At 43.5% G+C, this 24775-nt stretch overlaps 2 protein-coding genes across 2 annotated transcripts in view; one reads left to right on the top strand and one right to left on the bottom strand.

Annotated features, from left to right (window-relative positions):
- LOC135527751 (zinc finger protein PLAGL2-like) overlaps positions 1 to 22946 on the bottom strand; it is a 54152-nt gene extending 31206 nt beyond the window's left edge. The window contains exon 1 of the mRNA XM_064956295.1: positions 22727 to 22946. The gene's annotated coding sequence lies outside the window, so the exon portion shown is untranslated. The remainder of the gene's footprint in view (positions 1 to 22726) is intronic.
- LOC135527748 (kinesin-like protein KIF3B) overlaps positions 11927 to 24775 on the top strand; it is a 48484-nt gene continuing 35635 nt past the window's right edge. The window contains exon 1 of the mRNA XM_064956288.1: positions 11927 to 12034. The gene's annotated coding sequence lies outside the window, so the exon portion shown is untranslated. The remainder of the gene's footprint in view (positions 12035 to 24775) is intronic.

The following is a 24775-nucleotide window of genomic DNA, read 5'->3' as shown; positions in this document are numbered from 1 at the left end:
ATTAGTGTTGTTCTAACTGACAGGCATCTCAGAATGGTAGACCTACACTAGGTCAAGAACAGATTATCTCTGCATTTTTCATGGTTTAGAAATTGACAAATTGTATCAGTTTATAAAATGAGTGGTCAGTAAGGATTAGTAATCTGTCCATATATTTTGTTCATGAATACTCGTACATTATCTATACACTGCCAACCGTTTAAATTATTACTTTTTAAATTGACATTGTTCCATTGCTTGTCCAGGTACTAGATGCAGCTGCAGCTGTACTTAATCCATCGGTAAATAGCCCACCCAATTTTACCTACCTCATCCCCATACTGTTTTTATTTATTTACTTTTCTGCTCTTTTGCACACCAATAACTCTACCTGTACATGACCATCTTATCACTCCAGTGTTAATTTGCAAAAATTGTAATTATTCGCCTACCTCCTCATGCCTTTTGCACACAATGTATATAGACTCTCTTTTTTTTCTACTGTGTTATTGACTTGTTAATTGTTTACTCCATGTGTAACTCTGTGTTGTCTGTTCACACTGCTATGCTTTATCTTGGCCAGGTCGCAGTTGCAAATGAGAACTTGTTCTCAACTAGCCTACCTGGTTAAATAAAGGTGAATAAAAAATAAAAAATAAATAAATAGATTACCATTTACATTTCTCATTCTAAAGGATTCAAAGGATGAAAGGTACAAATCAACAAATGGTTTTGGTCGACATATAAGATAGACTCTTTTTTTAAGATGATAGGATGTACTTGGACAGAGGCATAAAGCCTCTGATCACAGACAATAATAAAGGCAGTGTTTATTCATCCGCTTTCCTAAGACAATAGCAGTCTATCTTTTTCTGGCGGGTGTGCTGATTGGTCAAACCAAGCAACCCGATGAGGTTGTGATTTCTAATGATCATCTCCATTGTTCTGGGTCAGTGGAGGCTACTGGGGGGGAGGACGGCTCATTATAATGGCTGGAATGGAGCAAATGGAATGGCATCAAACACATGGAAACCATGGAAACCATGTGTTTGATGTATGCGATACCATTCCGCCTATTCCGCTCCAGCCATTATCACAACCCTGTCCTCCACAATTGAGGTGCCGCCAACCTGTTCTGGGGAAATGTAACTCTCTTGAAGAAAAAAAGGTTGGTGACACTGGTCGTCCGAAGCTAATTCATTGGGTTACTTACAAACTCTACATAAATGGTATTACCAACAAACACACATTTCTTCATTTGAAACAATTCATTGTGAATGTGTGCAATGAATGATGAAGAAACTATTCCACAGAATACAGGATTGTGTTATTTTGTCTGAGAGCTAACATATCCACAACCACGGCAACGGGCCGCCGGGCGCAGGGACTTTCACACGTTCGTTTCCCCGCCACTCGCTCTCTCTTTTTCATACGGGGTCAGCAACAAACCGTCTCGAAGTTTGGCAACGTCAGCTGGGCTTAAAAACAACAGGCATTGTTCACCCGGTTTTGTTTACAGAAATCTACAGGTTTCAATGGAGAGCTTTATCCTTGCTCCTGTCAATCAAATTCAATTTTCCCTCATTTTTGTTAGCTGTTTGAAAATATACTCTCATGTTGGTTTCCTTCTGCTTTTTAAGGAAGTGCAGAGGGGATTCTTGTGTATACAGGCACTGGGCAGCTTGCATTCTTAGAATGTCTTGAACCAGAGGCTGCAGGCTCAGCCAGAGATATGACAGAGAGGAGGTCCAGGGGGAGCAGGTAGCTACCTAGTGGTGTCTATGCAACACCAGGTGTCGCAGAAAGGCCAAGAAGATCATTGCCGACCTCAACCACCCGAGCCACGGCCTGTTCTCCCCACTTCCATCACTCAGACGTGGGCAGTACAGGACCATCATGGCAAAAACTGTAAGATTGGCCAGTAGATTCTACCCAGACTATAGGTAGAACATGGCTCAGGTGGCTGAGATCCATTATAATTTTCTTGGCCTTCCTGCGACACCTGGTGTTGTAGGTGTCCTGGAGGACAGGCAGTGTTCACCCAATGGTGTGTTCGGCTGAGCGTACCACCCTCTGTTCAGCCTTGCGGTTAGTGGTGGTGAAGTTGCCATACCAGGCTGTGATGCAGCCCGACAGTATGCCCTCGATGGTGCAGCCCAACAGTATGCCCTCGATGGTAGTCCTATAGAACACTTTGAGGGCCCTCGGGGACAGATCACATTTTTGTCAGCCTCCTGAACTAGAAAAGTCGCTGTCGTGCCTACTTCCACAACATCTACGGTGTAGGGGTGGTTTGACCATTTCAGCTCCTGTGAAGTTTTTCTCCACGGCAGTCCCGTTGATGAGGATGGGGGCGTGTCCAGCCTGGTTCCTCCTGAAGTCCACAACCAGCTCCTTTGTTTTGCTGACGTTGAAGGAGAGGTTGTTTACCTGTCACCATGGCGTCAGAGTGCCTACATCTCTGTCGGATGTCTCGTCGTTGTTGGTTATCAGGCCTACTACTGTCGTGTCATCAGTGGCCACGCAGTCGTGGGTATACAGGAAGTACAAGAGGGGACTGAAGACGCACCCATGTGGGACCCCCATGTTGAGGATCAGTGTGGACGAGGTAAGGTTGCCTACCTTCACCACCTGGGGACCGCCCGTCAGGAAGTCTAGGATCCAGTTGCAGAGGGAGGAGTTGAGTCCCAGGACCATGGGTTTTATGGTGAGCTTAGAGGACACTATAGTATTGAAGGCCGAGCTGTAGTCAATGAACGGTATCATCACATTCCTTTAGTCCAGCTGGGTGAACACAATGTGCAGTGCCATGGCGACTGCATCGTTTGTGAATCTGGTAAGCAAATAGGAGATGGTCAAGTGTATCGTCTTTGACTAGCCATTCAAAGCACTTCATGATGACAGACGTGAGTTCTACGGGTCGGTAGTCATTCAGTTCAGTTACATTCCCTTTCTTGGGCACGGTGATCAATCAATAAATCAAATTTATTTATAAAGCCCTTCTTACATCAGCTGACGTCACAAAGTGCTGTACAGAAACCCTGCATAAAACCCCAAACCGCAAGCAATGCAGGTGTAGAAGCACGGTGGCTAGGAAAAACTCCCTAGAAAGGCCAAAACCTAGGAAGAAATCTAAAGAGGAAGCAGGCTATGTGAGGTGGCCAGTCCTCTTCTGGCTGTGCAGGGTGGAGATTATAACAAAACATGTTATTGCAAGGCTGCCGGGTTGATAGTGATAGTGGATCATCTTGAAACAGGTGGGGATAATGGCCTGAGCTCGAGAGAGAGATTGAAAATGTCAGAAAACACAACAGTTAGCTGGTCTGCACATGCTCTGAGGACGTGGCGTGGGATCCCATCTGAGCCGGCAGTCTTGCAAGGGTTAACACGCTTGAATGACTTACATAAGAGTCTTCCGGAGAGCCCATAAGCATGTAACCCTCTTTGTCCTCGGGGGCTCTTCTCGACAGCTCAGTCGTTATGCTCAAAGCGTAAGAAGAAGGTGTCCACAACGTGACTGGCTTTCTTTGTGTAATCCCTGATCATTAGATGTCTCTGCCACACACGCCTCATGTCCAACCCGCTGAATGTGTTCCTCCACTTTGTCCCTATACTTGTGTCTCGCCATCTTGATCGATCTGCGTAGATCATATCTGTACTGTTTCATCATACTACTGTCCCCGGTCACCTTGCCGTGTTTATAAACAGCATCTCTCTCCTTCAGTTTCCCGAAAAGGTGCCATCAATCCACGGTTTTTGATTTGGGTAAGAGAGAGAGAGAGAGAGAGAGAGAGAGAGAGAGAGAGAGCACCACCAGAGAAATTGAGTTCCTATTAAAGATCCTATTAAATTACTAGAGGGGCTATGTCATAAACCCTCAAAGTTCCAGAATAGGGTGAAAATGGCAGACATATTGGTCAGGGAGAAATTCAAACTAGTGTAATTGGAATTAATGGCAGTAGAGGAACAACAAAAAGCATGTGATATATCAGAAATGATGCAATAAAAATAGCATACAAGGAGTTGTACTATGACTTTGGCAGTGCATGGCCCAACAAACCAACTCTCAGGCCCTAGGAAGGAACATTTTAAAGGTCTATCTCTTGGCATCGGAGAAAAAACCTTGAATCTTTCAAGTACATTTCTTACAATTCTACACATTTTGCCATGAGGCGAAGAGAAAACTTTTCATAGCTTAAATTACAGTGTATTTATGTTTAGAGTAATGAGTTGAAGAATTTATAATTGGTGGAGTGGATATCAATATCACTATGAGTGTCACACCCTGACCAGTTTCACCTGTCCTTGTTATTGTCTCCACCCCTTCCAGGTGTTGCTTGTTTTCCCCAGTGTATGTATCCCTGTGTTTCCTGTCTCTGTGTACCAGTGTATTTATCCCTGTGTTTCCTGTCTCTCTATGCCAGTGTATTTACCCCTGTGTTTCCTGTCTCTCTGTACCAGTGTATGTATCCCTGTGTTTCCTGTCTCTCTGTACCAGTGTATTTATCCCTGTGTTTCCTGTCTCTCTGTACCAGTGTATGTATCCCTGTGTTTCCTGTCTCTCTGTACCAGTGTATTTATCCCTGTGTTTCCTGTCTCTCTGGGCCAGTGTATTTATTCCTGTGTTTCCTGTCTCTCTGAGCCAGTGTATTTATCCCTGTGTTTCCTGTCTCTCTGAGCCAGTGTATTTATCCCTGTGTTTCCTGTCTCTCTGTGCCAGTGTATTTCTTCCCAGTGTTTCCTGTCTCTCTGAGCCAGTGTATTTATCCCTGTGTTTCCTGTCTCTCTGAGCCAGTGTATTTATTCCTGTGTTTCCTGTCTCTCTGTGCCAGTGTATTTCTTCCCAGTGTTTCCTGTCTCTCTGAGCCAGTGTATTTATCCCTGTGTTTCCTGTCTCTCTGAGCCAGTGTATTTATCCCTGTGTTTCCTGTCTCTCTGAGCCAGTGTATATATTCCTGTGTTTCCTGTCTCTCTGAGCCGGTTCATCTTGCATGTCCAAGTCAACCAGTGTTTTCCCCGTGCTCCTGCCTTTTCATTTTCTATGCTCCTGCCTGACCATTCTGCCTGCCTTGACCTCGAGCCTGTCTGCCACTCTGTGCCTCCTGGGTTCTGAACTGGTTTTGACCTTTTGCCTGTCCACAACCATTCTCTTGCCTACCCCTTTAGAGTCCAACCATCTGCTTCCTGTTTCTGCATCTGGGTCACGCCTTGTGCTCTGATAATGAGCCTCCCAGGCCCAGGTTGCCCAGGGTTAAGAACATAAATTATAGATTAATAATATTATATGGAACAAAATAAATAAACGCAACGGTGTAAAGTGCTCTCCCACGAGCTGAAATAAAAGATCCCAGAAATGTTCCATACGTACAAAAAGCTTATTTCTCTTCATATTCTGTGCACAAATTTTTACATCCCTGTTAGATTTTTCTCTTTTGCCAAAGTAATCCATCCACCTGACAGGTGTGGCATATCAAGAAGCTGATCAGTTCACAGGTGCACCTTGTGCTGGGTACAACAAAGGTCCACTCTAAAATGTACAGTTTTGTCACACAACACAATGCCACAGACGTCTCAAGTTTTGATGGAGTGTGGAAGTGGCATGCTGACTGCAGGAATGTCCGCCAGAGCTGTTGTCAGATAATTGAATGTTAATTTCTCTACCATAAGCCGCCTCCAACGTTGTTTTACAGAATTTGGCAGTACGTCCAATAGGCCACGTGTAACCAGACCAACCCAGGACCTCTACATCTGGCTTCTTCATCAGCGGTATTGTCTGGGACCAGCCATTCGGACAGCTGTTGAAACTGCGGGTTTGTACAACCGAAGAATATTTGCACAAACTGTCAGAAACCGTCTCGGGTGGTGGTGGATTTATGGTTTGGGTAGGCATAAGGTAAGGACAACAAACACAGTTGCATTTTATCGATGGCAATTCGAATAGACAGAGATGCCGTGACAAGATCCTGAGGCCCATCCTGAAGCCATTCATCTGCCTCCATCACCTCATGTTTCAGCGTGATAATACACAACCCCATGTCGCAAGGATCTGTACAGAACTCCTGGAAACTGAAAATGTCCCAGTTCTCCCATGGCCTGCATACTCACCAGACATGTCACCCATTAAGCATGTTTGGAATGCTCTGGATCGACGTGTACAATAGCATCATCCAGTTCCCGCCAATATCCAAAAATGTCGCACAACCATTGAAGAGGAGCGTGAGAACATTCCACAGGCCACAATCAACAGCCTGATCAATTCTATGCGGAGGAGATACGTTGTGTTGTGCTGAAGGAGGCAATTGGTGGTCGCACCAGATACTGACTGGTTTTCTGATCCACGCCCCTGTCTTTTTCTTATTTTTAATGGTATCTGTGACCAACAGGTGCATATCTGTATTCCCAGTCATGTGAAATCCATAGATTAGGGCCTAATGAATTTATTTCAATTGACTGATTTCCTTCAATTAACTCAAAGTCAGTAAAATATTATAAATAATTAATTTAACTCAGTAAAATATTGTAAAATGTTGCATTTATATTTTTTATCATTGTATTGCATTACACCCTCTAAACTTATTCCTCGGATACCTTGGCCAAAATTAGTTTAATCTGTTGTTTTTAGTAATATTTACAAAATTCTAAATAATATATAGCTATATTTTGTATATATGTTTTTGTATATTTTTGTATATATACTGATCAGTCACAGGACACAGATGACCTGGAGCTGGCTCACTGGTCAGTCACAGGACACAGATGACCTGGAGCTGGCTCACTGGTCAGTCACAGGACACAGATGACCTGGAGCTGGCTCACTGGTCAGTCACAGGACACAGACGACCTGGAGCTGGCTCACTGGTCAGTCACAGGACACAGACGACCTGGAGCTGGCTCACTGGTCAGTCACAGGACACAGACGACCTGGAGCTGGCTCACTGGTCAGTCACAGGACACAGACGACCTGGAGCTGGCTCACTGGTCAGTCACAGGACACAGACGACCTGGAGCTGGCTCACTGGTCAGTCACAGGACACAGACGACCTGGAGCTGGCTCACTGGTCAGTCACAGGACACAGACGACCTGGAGCTGGCTCACTGGTCAGTCACAGGACGCAGACGACCTGGAGCTGGCTCACTGGTCAGTCACAGGACACAGATGACCTGGAGCTGGCTCACTGGTCAGTCACAGGACACAGACGACCTGGAGCTGGCTCACTGGTCAGTCACAGGACGCAGACGACCTGGAGCTGGCTCACTGGTCAGTCACAGGACACAGACGACCTGGAGCTGGCTCACTGGTCAGTCACAGGACACAGATGACCTGGAGCTGGCTCACTGGTCAGTCACAGGACACAGATGACCTGGAGCTGGCTCACTGGTCAGTCACAGGACACAGAGCTATACTCATTGGATAAGAGGTTGTAAACATGGAGAGATCAGTAGTGAGCTGCTCAGAATTGTAGACATATGGGAGAAGGAAGGGTGATAACTCGACTACAAAGAGCAGTAGCCATTCTTCCATAAGGAATACCAGAGGCAGGCTATCCCCCTGCATGATCAACTGATGGCAAAGGGACTAACTCTAAAGGCGAATTTCTCTTCAGTGTTACGAGAGGATCTGCATGTATGAGAGAGTTGGCAAGAGGGGGAAATGCAACATGTGTAGGAAAGAGAAAGAGTGAGAGAATTAGGGCCGGTGGGCCGGACCTCCAGATCAGGAGATTTTCATTAACACATTTGAACACTTTCCCCCTCCTATCTTCTCAGAGATAAACACACACTGTCATTACAATAACAGGCCTTCCACTGCACTGCTTCCAGCACACTGCAAGTACAACTGTGTGTGTGTGTGTGTGTGTGTGTGTGTGTGTGTGTGTGTGTGTGTGTGTGTGTGTGTGTGTGTGTGTGTGTGTGTGTGTGTGTGTGTGTGTGTGTGTGTGTGTGTGTGTGTGTGTGTGTGTGTGTGTCAGGAGAGAATGCTTGGAACCCTGCACTGCTCAGGGAAAGGGAGGTTTAGGTTTCAGGTGAGGGGTAAAATAGTTAACCAGAGGTCCTGCTCAATGCCAAATGAGCTTCTGTCTACAGTACATCTCTTCGTCACTGGCCCCTAAACATAGATATATGGTTTTCAGTAATTACCATAAAATGTCACATAGTAAATGCCAGGAAAATATCATCATATACACACAGTGTTTCTCCTATATGTAGTTAGCAGTGGCGCACCACGGCTGCTAAATTGTGGCCACCACTGCAATTATAATTTCTAACAATCGGCAAAATAAAAACTAGACAGTCAGGGAGAATAGAAAATTCCCCAAATCAATGGGGTCCCCATTGATTTTGTTATAATGTTTGAGTCACTCAAATAGCATAAAACAAGGCATAAGCCATGGAAAAAAATGTGTATAATTGCAAGAAATTTGCTTTAAAACTGCAGATTTTCTATCAGCCCCATGGCATAATGTGTAGAATTGTAGGAAATGTGCTTTAAAACAACAACATTTTGTAACTTTGCCACCGCTGCTGAAAAAGATCCTAGGGGAAACACTGGACACATACAAATCATTGATTATCCCCATTCCGTACTATTCATTACATTTAGGAAAGGGTATTAGTAACTTCACTTTCCGAATAACATGTCAAATTTATTTATTTTAAATCTTTATCCACTGTGGTGAGCGTGCTAACATCTAGCTGAGGCTTTTATTTATTTTTACCTCTATTTAACTAGGCAAGTCAGTTAAGAACAAATTCTTATTTTCAAAAACGGCCTGGGAACAGTGGGTTAACTTCAGGGGCAGAACGACAGATTTGTACCTTGTCAGCTTGGGGATTTGAACTTGCAACCTTCCAGTTACTAGTCCAACGCCCTAACCACTAGGCGACCCTGGCGCCGGCTTATGGGAAATCAGCTGGTCACCTATCTCCTTAGCACAAAAACTCAGCACTTCAGTACTTGGACAGGGGAGCTAAATAGAGGCCAACTAAATAAACATCTCTGGTCTCAGTATGGTGTTAAGATCAAGTCTACTTCAACTATTTATCTTCAAGTATCTCCTGTATTTGTGAATATATCAACAACAACAAAAAATATATATGTATATATAAATAAACAGCTACAACAAATCTAATTCCATTGGTATGTAAACAGCTTACAGACCAAAACAGAATGGACAAAACCAGGCGTAACTAAGGGGATGCAGCCAGAAAACACACCTAAAATAAAATAAAGCAACATTTCAACTGCCCCCCCCCCCCATTTACACTGTAGGACATTCTATGATACACTCAGACAAAAAAGGGTTCCAAAAGGGTTCTTCAGATGTCCCCATAGGAGAACCCTATTTGTTTCCAGGTAGAACCCTCTTTTGGGTTCCATGTAGAATCCTCTGGGGAAAGGGTTCTACATGGAACCCAATGACGTTCTACCTGGAACCAAAATTGTTTCCTCAAAGGATTCTCCTATGGGGACAGCCGAAGAACCATTTTAGATTCTAGATAGCACCTTTTTTTTTTTTACTAATAGTGTAGATAAAAACAAAACTGTATAATGTGAATTTAGGGTATTTGTAGCTGGTGAGTTTTGCAGAACCTCTCTGGCGGTTGTATCTCTATGAGCTGAACATGTTTGGATAAGGATCTGTTCCCCCCCCTGTCACTGTGGCGTCCAGCAGGCAGCTGAGGTAGTGAGCACAGAGATATGTGCAGAAAGTCACTCGCTGGCAAAATGAGGCCATTCAACCAACATGGCCAGTGTGAAGAGGACACACTGGCCCGTGATTGGTCAGCCCACACTGGGGAAGGGAGGGCACAGTACAGAGGGGGGAGGGGAGAGAGTGGCAGTCACGTGACCTAGTCCAGCAGAGAGCTGTATAATAGGCCCTCTCTCGGAGTAGAGAGGCAAAGGCTGGATGTGAACCAAAATCCCTCTACCACACACAGGCTGGGCATTGTTGCCTGTTCACCAGACTCCATCTCAGGGGGCACTTTATCATTCAATTAGGACAGCTTTCACACCAGACACCAGAGAAAAGGGACCTTCAATCAAACTGAAAACTTCACACTGACCCTGGAGGGGACACAAAAAAGGACTCACAGTTGTCACTCCACTTACATTTTTTTATGTTGTTGTTGTCCAAGACTTTGAGGAGAGGGAGAGAGAAAGAAATGTGAGAGGGAGAGAGCGAGAAAGAAAGAAATGTGAGAGGGAGAGAGAGAGCGAGAGATAAAGAAATGTGAGAGGGAGAGAGCGAGAGATAAAGAAATGTGAGAGGGAGAAAAAGAGAGGGGAGGTATGTGCATCTGGGCGGTACAACATGCAGTCAACCACGTGTGTGTTCATGAAGTGTATGTATGTCAATGGGGTAGTATTGCAGTATTAAGATAAGAGAGAGAGAGGGAATACGAAGTTGAGGAGAGAGGGGGAAGAGAAGCACTTGAAGAGGGAGGAGAAGAGAAGGAAAGAAGAATTGAGGAGAGAGGGGGAAGAGAAGGAAAGAAGAATTGAGGAGAGAGGGGGAAGAGAAGGAAAGAAGAAAGTGGTAAGGAGGAGGGATAGAAGAGGATGTACCAGCAGGACGACAAGATGGGATGAACAGAAAGAGGAGAGGAGGAAAGAGAGGACAGGAAGAGAGAGAGGACAGGTGGAGAGAGAGGACAGGTGGAGAGAGAGGACAGGAAGAGAGGAGAGGAGAGGAGGAAAGAGAGGACAGGAAGAGAGGAGAGGACAGGTGGAGAGGAGAGGAGGAGAGAGAGAGGACAGGAAGAGAGAGAGGACAGGTGGAGAGGAGAGGAGGAGAGAGAGGACATGAAGAGAGAGAGGACAGGTGGAGAGAGAGGACAGGTGGAGAGGAGAGGAGGAGAGAGAGGACAGGAAGAGAGAGAGGACAGGAAGAGAGGAGAGGAGGAAAGAGAGGACAGGAAGAGAGGAGGAGAGAGAGGACAGGAAGAGAGGACAGGTGGAGAGGAGAGGAGAGAGAGGACATGAAGAGAGAGAGGACAGGTGGAGAGGAGAGGAGGAGAGAGAGGACAGGAAGAGAGAGAGGACAGGTGGAGAGAGAGGACAGGTGGAGAGGGGAGGAGGAGCAACACTGGTAGGAGAGAGAGGACAGGTGGAGAGAAGGAGCAACACTGGTAGCAGAGAGGATAGATGAGGAGAAGGAGCAACACTACTGGTAGGAGAGAGAGGATAGATGAGGAGAAGGAGCAACACTGGTAGGAGAGAGGACAGGTGAGGAGGAGGAGCAACACTGGTAGGAGAGAGGACAGGTGAGGAGGAGGAGCAACACTGGTAGGAGAGAGAGGACAGGTGAGGAGGAGGAGCAACACTGGTAGGAGAGAGAAGACAGGTGAGGAGGAGGAGCAACACTGGTAGGAGAGAGGACAGGTGAGGAGGAGGAGCAACACTGGTAGGAGAGAGGACAGGTGGGGAGGAGGAGCAACACTGGTAGGAGAGAGGACAGGTGAGGAGGAGGAGCAACTATTTCATTGTTACTTTTACCCCTTTTTCTCCCCAATCTCGTGGTATACAATTGGTAGTGACAATCTTGTCTCATCGCTGCAATTCCCGTACGGACTCGGGAGAGGCGAAGGTCGAGAGCCATGCGTCCTCCGAAACACAACCCAACTAAGCCACACTGCTTCTTGAAACAATGCCCACTTAACCCGGAAGCCAGCCGCACCAATCATGGTGACCGTGTCAGCGCGCCCGGCCCGCCACAGGAGTCGCTAGTACGCGATGGGACAAGGACATCCCTGCCGGCCAAACCCTCCCCTAAACCCTCTCCTAACCCAGACGACGCTGGGCCAATTATGTGCTCCGCCCCATGGGTCTCTAGGTCACGGCCGGCTGCGACAGAGCCTGGACTTGAACCCAGAATCTCTAGTGGCACAGCTAGCACTGCGATAGGAGGAGCAACACTACTGGTTGGAGAGAGGATGAGAATGGTGGGATGAGATCAGAGGAAGTTGACAAAGGACAGATGAATAGAGAAGAGAAAGAGAAGAAAATAAAAGGATGACAGCAGCCAATTAGGAAGCCTGGTCCAAAAGAGAGGTAGGTTGTCCGAGGCTTCACTGAACATGCAGCACTTCTCTTCTCTCTCTCTCAGGTACAGAACAACCGTTATAACTATGAACCACTCATTAAATGTAAGCTCATTCAGTAAGTGAATTTATAGCCGTTCAAAATTAAGACATGTTCTAGACCGACTTAGATCTAAAACTGAATGTACTCAAACGTGGGCTTGAATGAACAGAGCACTTGTTCACCTAAACACAGAGCAAAGCTGCGGAACCTGATGGACCTTCCTTCTCCCATACACTCTGATGTCTCAATGAAGTTCTCTCCATATTTATCAATCCAACGTTCAGAAAATGTTCATAATCGCTCATCTTAATCCATCCTTTCCTTCTCCATTCCTCTTCCTCAAACGTTATGGCCAAATGTTGTGAGCTTTGAAAGTTACCAAATAATAAGGCATAATTTCACACGGTCTAAACGTCATCTCCAAAACTCGACGTTTTTCTAAACCTTTCTAATTAGGGAGAGACGTTTTCTGGTCTTTTGTCTGAGAAGGGAGTTGAACGTTTTCATTGGCATAATTATTATTATTTTTTGCATTTGGGATTGTTTAGCAGGGCGGGGTTGTAGAGGGGTTATTAAAAATCACTTGAGAGGAAGGGGGGTGAATGTGTCACCAGACCCGATGTCTGACAGGACTCTGCTCCGAGTGTGAAGCAGGAGTTACTCTCACTCCTGCCGCTCCACTCGTTGGCTCCTCCCTTCAGGTTTCCTCTGATTCACTGCGTAACTGAACTGCAGCATATTTAACGTATTACAAGGCGAAGACAAATAACTCCCTCCTTAGTCGGGCATTTGACTAACGTTTTATTATTTCATAACCCCTTTAATCCAAACCTACATGTTCTCCTGCCACTTAGCTAAACGTAGCAACTGTAGAAAGGAGAATAGAGAATACTAGGTTTTGCATAGTGAAGCTCAGGATCCAGTCTGTCTGAACTACCCTCTAGAGCGAGGGTCCTGGTTGGGGCACAATACAATTGCACCTGCTTTGTAGTTCTTACACACTAACTCTATTCCCCGCGGTCATATTAAATCGCTGAATCCCTTTGTGTGCTGTAAAACATTATACAACTGCCAGGTAGTTTCACAGGTCTCCGTTTTCAGAGTGTGAACGTGTCTGCAGGCAGTAGTTCGTAAACAAAGATATTGCGTAAACATTGGCGTGTGCAATTGAACCTGGCTCTTACCTCTGACTTGGTTATTATCTGAGTGGTTGCCATGGAAATCACAGCAGTACTAAACAACAGAATCAATACATTTGACTTCAGGGCAAAAAGTTTCTGATAGATCCTCTGACATGTGTCTATTAGGGCTGTTCCCGACTAAAAAACATCTTGGTCGACCAAGAGTCGTCTGTTGTTTCAACATTTTTAAACATTTATTTGTCCATATATAGACACACCCTATGTGTTTTAATCAAATCAACGTTATGTACGGAGCTTATCTGATACTTTAAATACACTGTGATTAAATAATTAAGACACACAAATTACTAAAGCGGGAGCTAGAGATCAAGATAACCTAATCAGAAGAAATAAACCTGTTCCCGAACAGCTGCTGGCTTTCGGGAGCGTAATGGCAGAATCTGCGAAGTTGCTGGTAATAGGCTACACTAGGGGTCGGCAACCTTTTCCATTTGGAGTGCCAATTTATCTTACCATTTCTACCGATCTGCGTGTGGGTTATGATTTTCATTTGCACCTTTTTGTGGAACAGATTTATAATAAATTATAATAAATTCTTCCGATCTTAAAATCATTGTCATGTGATTCAGAATTCTATCTTAATGAAAATTATACAAATCTAAAAGTAACTTCTATTGACATTGTGAGAATAGCCTACATTGCAGCCTGCAGGTAGAAAATATCCTGATAAAATAAATAACTTTGGCTATGGCCTGTCTGCAAGAAACTTGAAACACTGTGTCAACCAACAACTTGGTCCAGCACGTTTGGGCTCCCGAGTGGCACAGCGGTCTAAGGCACTGCATCTCAGCATTAGAGGCGTCACTACAGACACTCTGGTTTGAATCCAGGCTGTATCACAACCAGACGTGATTGGGAGTCCCATAGGGCGGCGTACAATTGGCCCAGCATCGTCCGGGTTTAGACGGTGTAGGCCGTCATTGTAAATAAGAATTTGTTCTTAAACTGACTTGCCTAGTTAAATAAAGGTTACCATTGCAACATTGTATAAAATATTTTGGACCCTCAGTTTCCTGCCCCAGTGGGCTTCAGACAGACACAGCTATAGTCCATTTGCGCAAAGGATAAGAAGTATTCAAGTAGGCCTATTTTAGGACTTTTCCAACGGAAAATACTATCAGGGCCCCACATGGGCACATTTATAAGCCTACATTTGTGTGCAGGCCAGGTAGCGTTTGGAGCCCTCCAAACAAAGCCCAATGAATAAATTGACAACTCCGTGAATGAAATGAAATAAACCAAAACTTGTTTCTCACAAGTGTAGAATAGGTTGTACGCTTTGCAAACAACGTGTCCACTCCTACGATATGAACTGTAAAAGACTGGAATAATAACATATTGAATGCATTGAATACAAACATTGTAGATAAGGAATTATGGGAATTAACGCTAAATATACAACTAGTGATACTGGTGTGCCATCCCTGCGACCTCCGCAATGGATTAGTCCACTGAGCCAGTCCTCTATAATGGATTAGTCCACTGAGCCAGTCCTCTATAATGGATTAGTCCACTGAGACAGGCCTCTACAATGGAATAGTCCACTGAGACAGGCCTGCGCAAAAGATTAGTCCTCAGAGACAGGCCTCCGCAATGGATTAGTCCACTGAAACAGGCCTCCTCAATGGATGAGTCCACTGAGACAGGCCTCCTCAATGGATGAGTCCACTGAGACAGGCCTCCGCAATGGATTAGTCCACTGAGACAGGCCTCCACAATGGATTAGTCAAATCAAATCACATTTATTTATATAGCCCTTCATACATCAGCTGATATCTCAAAGTGCTGTACAGAAACCCAGCCTAAAACCCCAAACAGCAAGCAATGCAGGTGTAGAAGCACCTGCATTCGTCCACTGAGACAGGCCTCCGTAATGGAATAGTCCACTGAGACAGGCCTCCGTAATGGAATAGTCCACTGAGACAGGCCTCCGTAATGGAATAGTCCACTGAGACAGGCCTCCGTAATGGATTAGTCCACTGAGACAGGCCTCCGTAATGGATTAGTCCACTGAGCCAGTCCTCAACAATGGAATAGTCCACTGAGACAGGCCTCCGTAATGGAATAGTCCACTGAGACAGGCCTCCGTAATGGAATAGTCCACTGAGACAGGCCTCCGTAATGGAATAGTCCACTGAGACAGGCCTCCGCAATGGATTAGTCCACTGAGACAGGCCTCCGCAATGGATTAGTCCATTGAGACAGGCCTCCACAATGGAATAGTCCACTGAGACAGGCCTCCGTAATGGAATAGTCCACTGAGACAGGCCTCCGCAATGGATTAGTCCACTGAGACAGGCCTCCGCAATGGATTAGTCCACTGAGCCAGTCCTCAACAATGGAATAGTCCACTGAGACAGGCCTCCGTAATGGATTAGTCCACTGAGACAGGCCTCCGTAATGGAATAGTCCACTGAGACAGGCCTCCACAATGGATTAGTCCACTCAGACAGGCATCAAGTCATAATTGTATTTATTTTTTTGCAACTGCTCGACTAAAACAAATATTGGTCGACCAACAACCTATCGACCAAACAATGGACCCAGTCGACTAAATGAGCTGAGTCCTAATGTCTATCTATCTATATATACAGTACCAGTCAAAAGTCAAGGGTTTATTTTTATTTAATTATTTTATACATTGTTAGAATAATAGTGAAGACATCAAAACTATGAAATAAGACATATGGAATCAGGTAGTAACCAAAAAAGTGTAAAACAAATCAAAATATATTTTATATTTGAGATTCTTGAAAGTAGCCACCCTTTGCCTTGATGACAGCTTTGCACACTCTTGGCATTCTCTTAACCAGCTTGAATGCTGGAATGCATTTCATTTAACAGGTGTACCTTGTTAAAAATACATTTGTAGAATTTCTTTCCATCTTAATGCGTTTGAGCCAATCAGTTGTGTTGTGACATGGTAGGGGTGGTATACAGAAGATAGTCCTATTTGGTAAAAGGCCAAGTACATATTATGGCAAGAACAGCTCAAATAAGCAAAGAGAAATGACAGTCCATCATTACTTTAAGACATGAAGGTCAGTCAATGTGGAAAATTTCAAGAACCTTTAACGTTACTTCAAGCGCAGTCACAAAAACCATCAAGCGCTGTGATGAAACTGGCTCTCATGAGGACCACCACAGGAAAGGAAGACCCAGAGTTACCTCTGCTGCCGAGGATACGTTAACTCAAATTAACTGCACCTCAGATTGCAGCCCAAATAAATGCTTCACAGAGTTCAAGTAACAGACACATCTCAACATCAACTGTTCAGAGGAGACTGTGTGAATCAGGCCTTCATGGTCGAATGCTGCAAAGAAATGACTACTAAAGGAAACCAATAAAAAGAAGAAACTTGCTTGGGCCAAGAAACATGAGCAATGGACATTAGACCGGTGGAAATGTGTCCTTTGGTCTGATGAGTCCAAATTTGAGAGTTTTGGTTCCAACCGCATCCTTGTGAGATGCAGAGTAGTTGAACGGATGGTTTCCACCATGAAGCATGGAAGCATGGATGTGTGATGGTGCTTTGCTGGTGACACTGTCAAGCCACACTTAACCACAAGTGCTCAGCATATGTGGGAACTTCAAGACTGTTGGAAAAGCATTCCAGATGAAGCTGGTTGAGAGAATGACAAGAGTGTGTAAAGCTGTCATCAAGGCAAAGGGTGGCTACTTTGAAGAATATAAATATATTTTGATTTGTTTAACACTTTTTTTGGTTACTCCATGTTTCCATATGTGTTATATCAAAGTTTTGGTGTCTTCACTATTATTCTACAATGTAGAAAATAGTCCAAATAAAGAAAAACCCTTGAATGAGCAGGTGTGTCCAAACTTTTGACTAGAACTGTACATCAGCTTAATAAATTACCAACGTGGAACCTCAGATACCAGTTGTAAATGAACTGCTCTCATCATCATTATGTTTGGAAAGAACCTTGAGACGCTCCAGTGTGTTTTGAGGTTTAAACTCTTATTCAAACAATGGACTTACAGCGAAGCCCCCTAAAACCAACAATGTGTTTACTGCAGAGAGAAAAGACAGGCAATAAATCTAGATAAGACACCATGGAGGAAGTGGCCCTGAGGGGTGTAAGCCCCAGTCTTTGGATGAGATGATGGAGGAGGATGGAGAGAGAGAGAGAGCGAGAGAGAGAGAGAGAGAGAGAGAGAGAGAGAGAGAGAGAGAGAGAGAGAAAGGAGGGGTGTAGCCCCAGTCTTTGGATGAGATGGATGGAGGAGGACGGAGAGAGAGAGAGAGAGCGAGAGAGAGAGAGAGAGAGAGAGAGAGAGAGAGAGAGAAAGGAGGGGTGTAGCCCCAGTCTTTGGATGAGATGGATGGAGGAGGACGGAGAGAGAGAGAGAGAGAGGGAGAGACAGACAGACAGACAGACAGACAGACAGACAGACAGACAGATAGAGAGACAGAGAGACAGAGAGACAGAGGGAAAGGAGGGGTGTAAGCCCCAGTCTTTGGATGAGATGGATGGAGGAGGACGGAGAGAGAGAGAGAGAGAGAGAGAGAGAGAGGAGAGAGAGAGAGAGAGAGAGAGAGAGAGGAAGAGACAGACAGACAGACAGACAGACAGACAGACAGACAGACAGACAGACAGACAGACAGACAGACAGACAGACAGACAGAGAGACAGAGGGAAAGGAGGGGTGTAAGCCCCAGTCTTTGGATGAGATGGATGAAGGAGGACGGAGAGAGAGAGAGAGAGAGAGAGAGAGAGAGAGAGAGAGAGAGAGAGAGAGAGACAGACAGACAGACAGACAGACAGACAGACAGACAGACAGACAGACAGAGAGAGAGAGAGAGGGACAGACAGACAGACAGACAGACAGACAGACAGACAGACAGACAGAGAGACGGAGGGAAAGGAGGGGTGTAAGTGTGTGTAAACCATGGGTGCTTTATGATGGATGGAGGAGGATGGAGAGAGAGAGACACAGAGAGACGGAGGGAAAGGAGGGGTGTAAGTGTGTGTAAACCATGGGTGCTTTATGATGGATGGAGGAGGATGGAGAGAGAGAGAGACAGAGGGAACGGAGGGGTGTAAGTGTGTGTAAACCATGGGTGCTTTATGATGGATGGAGGAGGACGGAGAGAGAGAGAGAGAGAGAGAGAGAGAGACAGAGAGACAGAGAGACAGAGGGAAAGGAGGGGTGTAAGTGTGTGTAAACCATGGGTGCTTTATGATGGATGGAGGAGGACGGAGAGAGAGAGAGAGAGAGAGAGGGAAAGGAGGGGTGTAAGTGTGTGTAAACCATGGGTGCTTTATGATGGATGGAGGAGGACGGAGAGAGAGAGAGAGAGACAGAGAGACAGCGGGAAAGGAGGGGTGTAAGTGTGTGTAAACCATGGGTGCTTTATGATGGATGGAACTAGGTCCTGAAAAGCCACAGCTGCCCCGTTCTTCACAGAAAAAGTTCCACAAGGAAAAGTGGCAGTATGTGGTTCAAGCATGTGGCGTCCTCTTACCGTTTCAGACATGCACACTGCAAGGGCCCAAAGAAACGTCTACCACTCTGCATGTATTGTATGTGAGTAAATGTGTATGTGGCCGAGTGTGTCATGTATTTATGAGTGTACAGATGTAGGATTCTAATTTGATCACTCTTTTGTTGCTGAGAATTTTACTGCACAGCAGGAAATGTAAACTTCTACTGTATTCCAGGTTAAAAAAGACTTCTTAAGTTTGTCATTTCCACTTTAAAATGTTCATCTTGATATGCCCTGAAGAAAAATGTATCAACCCCTACAAGAATGTCCATTAATTATAATTCACATAATAATTATTATATCATGTTGCTGCACCTTGCGTAATGTGTGTGTCCTTGCGTGGCGCGTGTCCATGTGTGTGTGCGTGTGCTTGCATGTGAGCGTCGTGCCTGTATACACGTGTGTTCTCATACAGGAGGTCTGCTTCCTGTCAGTCTTTAATCCAGACAGACAGCATCACTCTTCTCTCTGCCATGGCAATGCCATGAAAGAATGTTCTGAAACCTCTTTGAGAATTGAAGGAAAACTGGCTGGATCATGTCCTGAGGGCAGCAACAGCATTCATTCTGAGAACGTTCTCATGTTTCACCAACTCTTGTCTTCGCCAAAATGAAATAACAGGCAGTAGCTTACCCATAACTAAAAGGTTACAATAACAGGTATTGAACAGCTTGGAATGAGAAACAAAGCTGACAGAAAAATCAGGGGAGTGACAAGCGCTTTAGGAAAATAAAACTGTGATATCCAAACATTAAAAACGTCACATCTTAACTGAATATTAGAATAAGATGATTCCATAACTACATTGATGAAATAAACACAACAGAATTGTTTGTGCGATGAATCATGTTGCCCATCGCTATGTTTTGACCCAGACAGATGGGTATCTATCTCTATGTTGGTGGACTGTTCAGCAGCTCTCACTGGGGATCTGTTGGGGAGTGATATTAGCCCTGTGAACATGGCTCTGATGTTATCTCCGTCTCCCTCACCCTCTTCATCCTTTTCCAGTTTTATGGGCTGAGTTGGAGTGACCTAAACAACCACAGGGTTCAACAGTCAGCCCGGCTACTGTGTGTGAAACGTTGCGTAACACAAATAAATAATCTTTCCCTTCTCGGTTGACACGCATGCGCACACGTGCACACATTTTGAGAGACAGACTGCCACTGATGCCCATGATCCGCAGCAGTTCTCAGGCTCCCAATCTGACTGTTTTTCTCATGCTGAGAAAATAACAAATAGAACAATCTTGTTGCCAACCCTGATGCTAACATCCATTCTCACATGAACCCACTGTTCCCACTCCTCTGGATATGTCCCACAATCCCCTTCACCTCCCCAGAAGGTGAAGAAATACAAAAGAATAGTATCAGAGATGTTGCTGTTCTCCTCTGGTTATTAATTGCCATGTGTCCTCTCCGAGGGCTGTCCTTCCCATTAACCCAAATGATGCTCTTTTCTCATGGAAATCAGCCTCATACCCACAGAGGTGAAGGGGATTGTGGGACATTTCCAGAGGAAGAGAGGAGACCTCCCTCCCTCCACCACACACATACACGCAAACACATTTCTCGATCACCAAGGCAAACATGTAGATTGTTGCCTTCCAACCACACGGGCTAAATTCATGTGTAAGGTAATCAGAAGAAGATGTTTGACTATAGTGTTTCCAAATGTTTATCCATAAAAACTTCCCTACTGCTAAAGAAAACGTAGTTATCTTTATCTACATAAACAAGGGTGAGAAAAAAACAATATATTAAGTCAAGTGTAATATGATATTACCAAGTTATTTGTAAGTCCTAAACTGTATTTTCCACAAAGAACATATGCTTCTAAAAGCTGTTAACTTTGACATGTGTACATAAACATTTCTGTTCAAATTGTCCGAGTCACAATGGTTAGTTTTGACTATTGGAGAGAGGGGTGAAAAACGTAGTTAATCTGTTGTGGAGTTACAAATATACTTTTGCAGAAGTAGACTATAGCCACAATATATGTATCTATTCCATATGACTTTGTAGCATACACGTGCATCATGTTATCACGTTTTTTTTTTTGTAGTTTAAAAAAAACTTTAGTTTGATCTAAGTCTTGCTGTCAAGAATTCTGGTCTTTTTTTGGGGGTATACTCACACAGAAATAATGTGGAAAAACAACAAACTACATATGCGTCTCGACTTGTACTTGTACTGTTATTGTCAATAACAAAAGCATTGTCTCGTGACGTTCTCACTTCCATTTCCTTATTATGTGTCTCGAGGCAGTGGAAGTGAGGCCTTGACGGAGGGAGCATGCTCGTGTCAGACCTGCCATGGCGGCGAGGAGGATTTTTTGTTGTTGCCTCCAAGACTTGGTGGTGATTGTTAGGAAGGCTGGGCTAGACATTGGGCTAACTAACCATAAATGTAGCCTACAGTCGGCTGTTTCATTTTTCAAGGACGCATGTTGTTTATTTAGCATACAATGTTGCCAAATGAAGCAACACTGTTGCCAAAAATGAAGTAACATTGTAACTAAAGGCTTACTTTAAAGCAAGTAAGTTAGCCTTACTTTCACACGGAACGCATTGCCTGTATAGGTCGTCGAACATTCAATAAGCAGTTAGCAGCCCAATAATAAAGTAGACTAGTTTAGTAACGTCAAAATTACTGGAAATACTAAAAGTAAACTGGAGTTTCCAAACAGGCACTAAGTCACTGGAGTTTTGACATGTTGCTCAATGTTTCAGGCTCCATTCTGTTATTGCAACGTGGGTTGGTCCAATTGATGACAACTAATCAAACAGCGTATCTATCAGCACACAACGTTCTCTGTTGTTACAATGTAATGCACGTAATATTAGACTAATATTTTGATCCTTGACAAAATAATTACAGGGAGTCTTATGTTTGCGTGTATAATGTAAGGCTACATCAAAACACGAAAGTGATCTAAAACACTTCCAAATACAAAAGTAGGCCTAATGTCTAAAATATTCAAAATATTTAATTAGATCATCCACTGCTGACATTCTGCTTCTCAGAATGTGTTTTTGTCTAATGTTGTTTGACAAAACAGTTAGAAACGAAATAGCAAAGTTCAACAACAGAACAACAAAACAGCAAAAACAATCACAAATGTATTAGTGTGCATATGAAATTAAATGAGCTGAGCCGCCACATCCATAACATAACCCTGCCCCCTTCCAAAGGGCTAGTATTTAGCCCTTACAAGGAACATATAAGGCAAGAGACACAAAAGTCACATAGCACCTCAATCCGCCAGAAACATCCGATCAGCGACAAAAACAAATGGCACGAGCCATTACAGCATGGACGAACAGTCGAAGGAAAACACTGAAATAGTTATTCACTAATATAATGTGACGCCTTTTGAGCGCCTAGAAATCAAGCAACAACTTCCACGAATAAGGATACATCGAAAGTGACATGTGTAGGTACTTTTTTTTCAGAGTTGTTTACTCTTTCAAATACAACAGGGACGTCCCCTCTTCTATCTCACTCGCTCTTCTGCAGTAGCATGCTCACCATCATAAATATTCGGAAATTGTTTAAAATTATGCCATACGCAGAAAACTTGCACCGAACATCAATCATCATTGCCAAAGCCATCATTGACACAATGCATAATGTTTACAACTTCAATGATTTACATTTGTAACACATTTATCGACACAGCTTCGAGCGAAGAGACGATCGGGTAATTAAAAATTAAATACCCGACGCTTACATACTTCCACAAAATAAGCTAAATTAAAACATGTCCGATTGCAGAACATCTACAACAGATCCGTGTTAATTAAAATGTCGTGAACATCAATCTATCGATTATCATTGAATAAAGTTGCTTTAATAATCTGATATCTTATTAAACAAAACATGCACACATCAGAACGTGCAGCCACATTATGAGATCTTACAAAAAAACGAGCAGTTACCCACCAAAAAGTTTCCAGCGCCGCATTAGTCAATTTCTCATGGAACCCCGGTAACATTCCATCACCGACTTTTCGCAAACCTACGGTGGGAGACCCCACGCCACCTTTCACGGTCTTTCTCCCCTCGATCTGTTGTTTTATTATTTTTTCAAAATTTTTCAATAATTTTTCTATATTCTGGGCCTGAGTTTGTCTGTCTCGCTCTGAGGCTGCAGCAGAGTTAAGGGGCGCGAGCATTGTGGGAGTGTGACGTCAGGCCACTTTCGCAAACTTTTTTACTAGGGACATGCAGATTACTCTTTTTGTCGCTAGATTGACTGGTTTTTCCCCAATAACTGTTATGGCAATATATAATTGATTCAACTGCTGTCTACCCTACATAACTAACAGATATATTTATACTTTAGACAGACTTAATATGATAATAAATAAATGGGTAAACAAAGCAAGTTAAATAAGCATTTATATTACAATTTCACATGTATCATAATTATAGTCTATATATTATTCTGATCACTAGGCCTATATGTTTGAAGAATATTAATGTAATTTTCGATGTAAATTTTATTATAGCCTATTGATTTGGCACTGTTTGTGGTGAATATGATAAGTGAGGCATATGTATTGAATAAAGACGTGTTTTATGTCAAAACACCTATCTCAAATATTTGGGCAATATTGCTTAATCAACCATTACACATGGTTTATATCCAGAGGAAAGTGTATAGGCCTGTAGGTAGCCTATGTTTGACTAACTAATAGCCTACTTCTGTGCTTTGCAAGTAATCCCACTCATTGCTTTATTCATATTGGTCTGTTTATTCGTTTATGTTTATGTTTTATAATACTGAACGAATCATTTTGAAATATATATATATAGAGAGTTTAAAGTTTGTGGAATTATTCATAATTCATGTAATTTCATAAGTAACTCTTCGAAATGTAATTTGAAGTGGCCTATAGATGTTTTAAAATTGTAAAAATAAAAAAAACTTATTTAAAATGTTTAAGGGTATGAAATCTCATCTCATGTAATTTCATAAGTAACTCATTAATTAACTGTGCATGCACACCATCAGACATTATACTAAATTGAGTAGCTAAATTATGATGTATATTTTTTTAACATAATGAACACATCAAAACATCTATTATTCCCCAGCAACTTTTCATATTTTAGGGGACTTAAATTCACTGCTACAAAAATAACACCACACACAGAAGGTCACACACAGAAGTGCGAGAAGTTCAGCTCTTCACTCAAATGCCATCAGCTCTGGAATGTGTAGTGCGGGTCCCACGTGCGATGCTCTGGTGGTCCCATTTCACCTTGTGTTTTGGGGCGAAAGAATTACTTCCAGGGCATATCAACCCGTTTCCTCATCACCCCAACCCCCTCCCCATACGCTTCCAACCCGCGGATGGATGTGTTTGTGTATAAGAGAGAGAGTAGGGGGTGGGGGAGCAAGTCTTCAATAAGCCTTTGGTTCAATGGAGTGGGGGAAAACACATTTTTGTTGGTAGCCAAGGAAATACCTCCTAACCATATTAGCCTACCTGTTCCAACAGTGTTCACTAATATGGATAATAAGATAATAAATTGCAATGTCTTGTCCAAAGGCAAATTAAAGTATCAAGACAACGATTCATAATTTGGACAGATAAAAACATCTAATAGTTGGACACCAAATATTCGGGGGGTTGTTGTGAGACATAGGCTTATGTTGAAAGGGTGGTGTTGATATGTGTTGTAATTGGAAGAAATGTTCGGAAGAACTATGTCAAACAACTTTAAATCACTTTAACTAACTTTTGCGTATTTATGAGCTTTTGAAAACTAAAATGTATAGTTTGTAGTCATGAACCACACTAGTGGCAGATCTGGATAAATACACAGCATCATGAATAGTCTACTGTAGCCTAAACGAATTCATAATTTATGCAAATATACATGTATTTGGATTAAGTTTTGAAAGTATCGATAGAAAACTATTTTTGTAACAAATAGCCCATACTTATTTCCAACTCAAACCAACTAATAGCATATTCTAAA

This window comes from Oncorhynchus masou, chromosome 33 (assembly GCF_036934945.1).
Source record: "Oncorhynchus masou masou isolate Uvic2021 chromosome 33, UVic_Omas_1.1, whole genome shotgun sequence".
In the NCBI taxonomy this organism is placed as follows: Eukaryota; Metazoa; Chordata; class Actinopteri; order Salmoniformes; family Salmonidae; genus Oncorhynchus; species Oncorhynchus masou.
The sequence above is the reverse complement of the archived record's forward strand: the minus strand, read 5'-3'. Positions and strand labels throughout refer to the sequence as shown.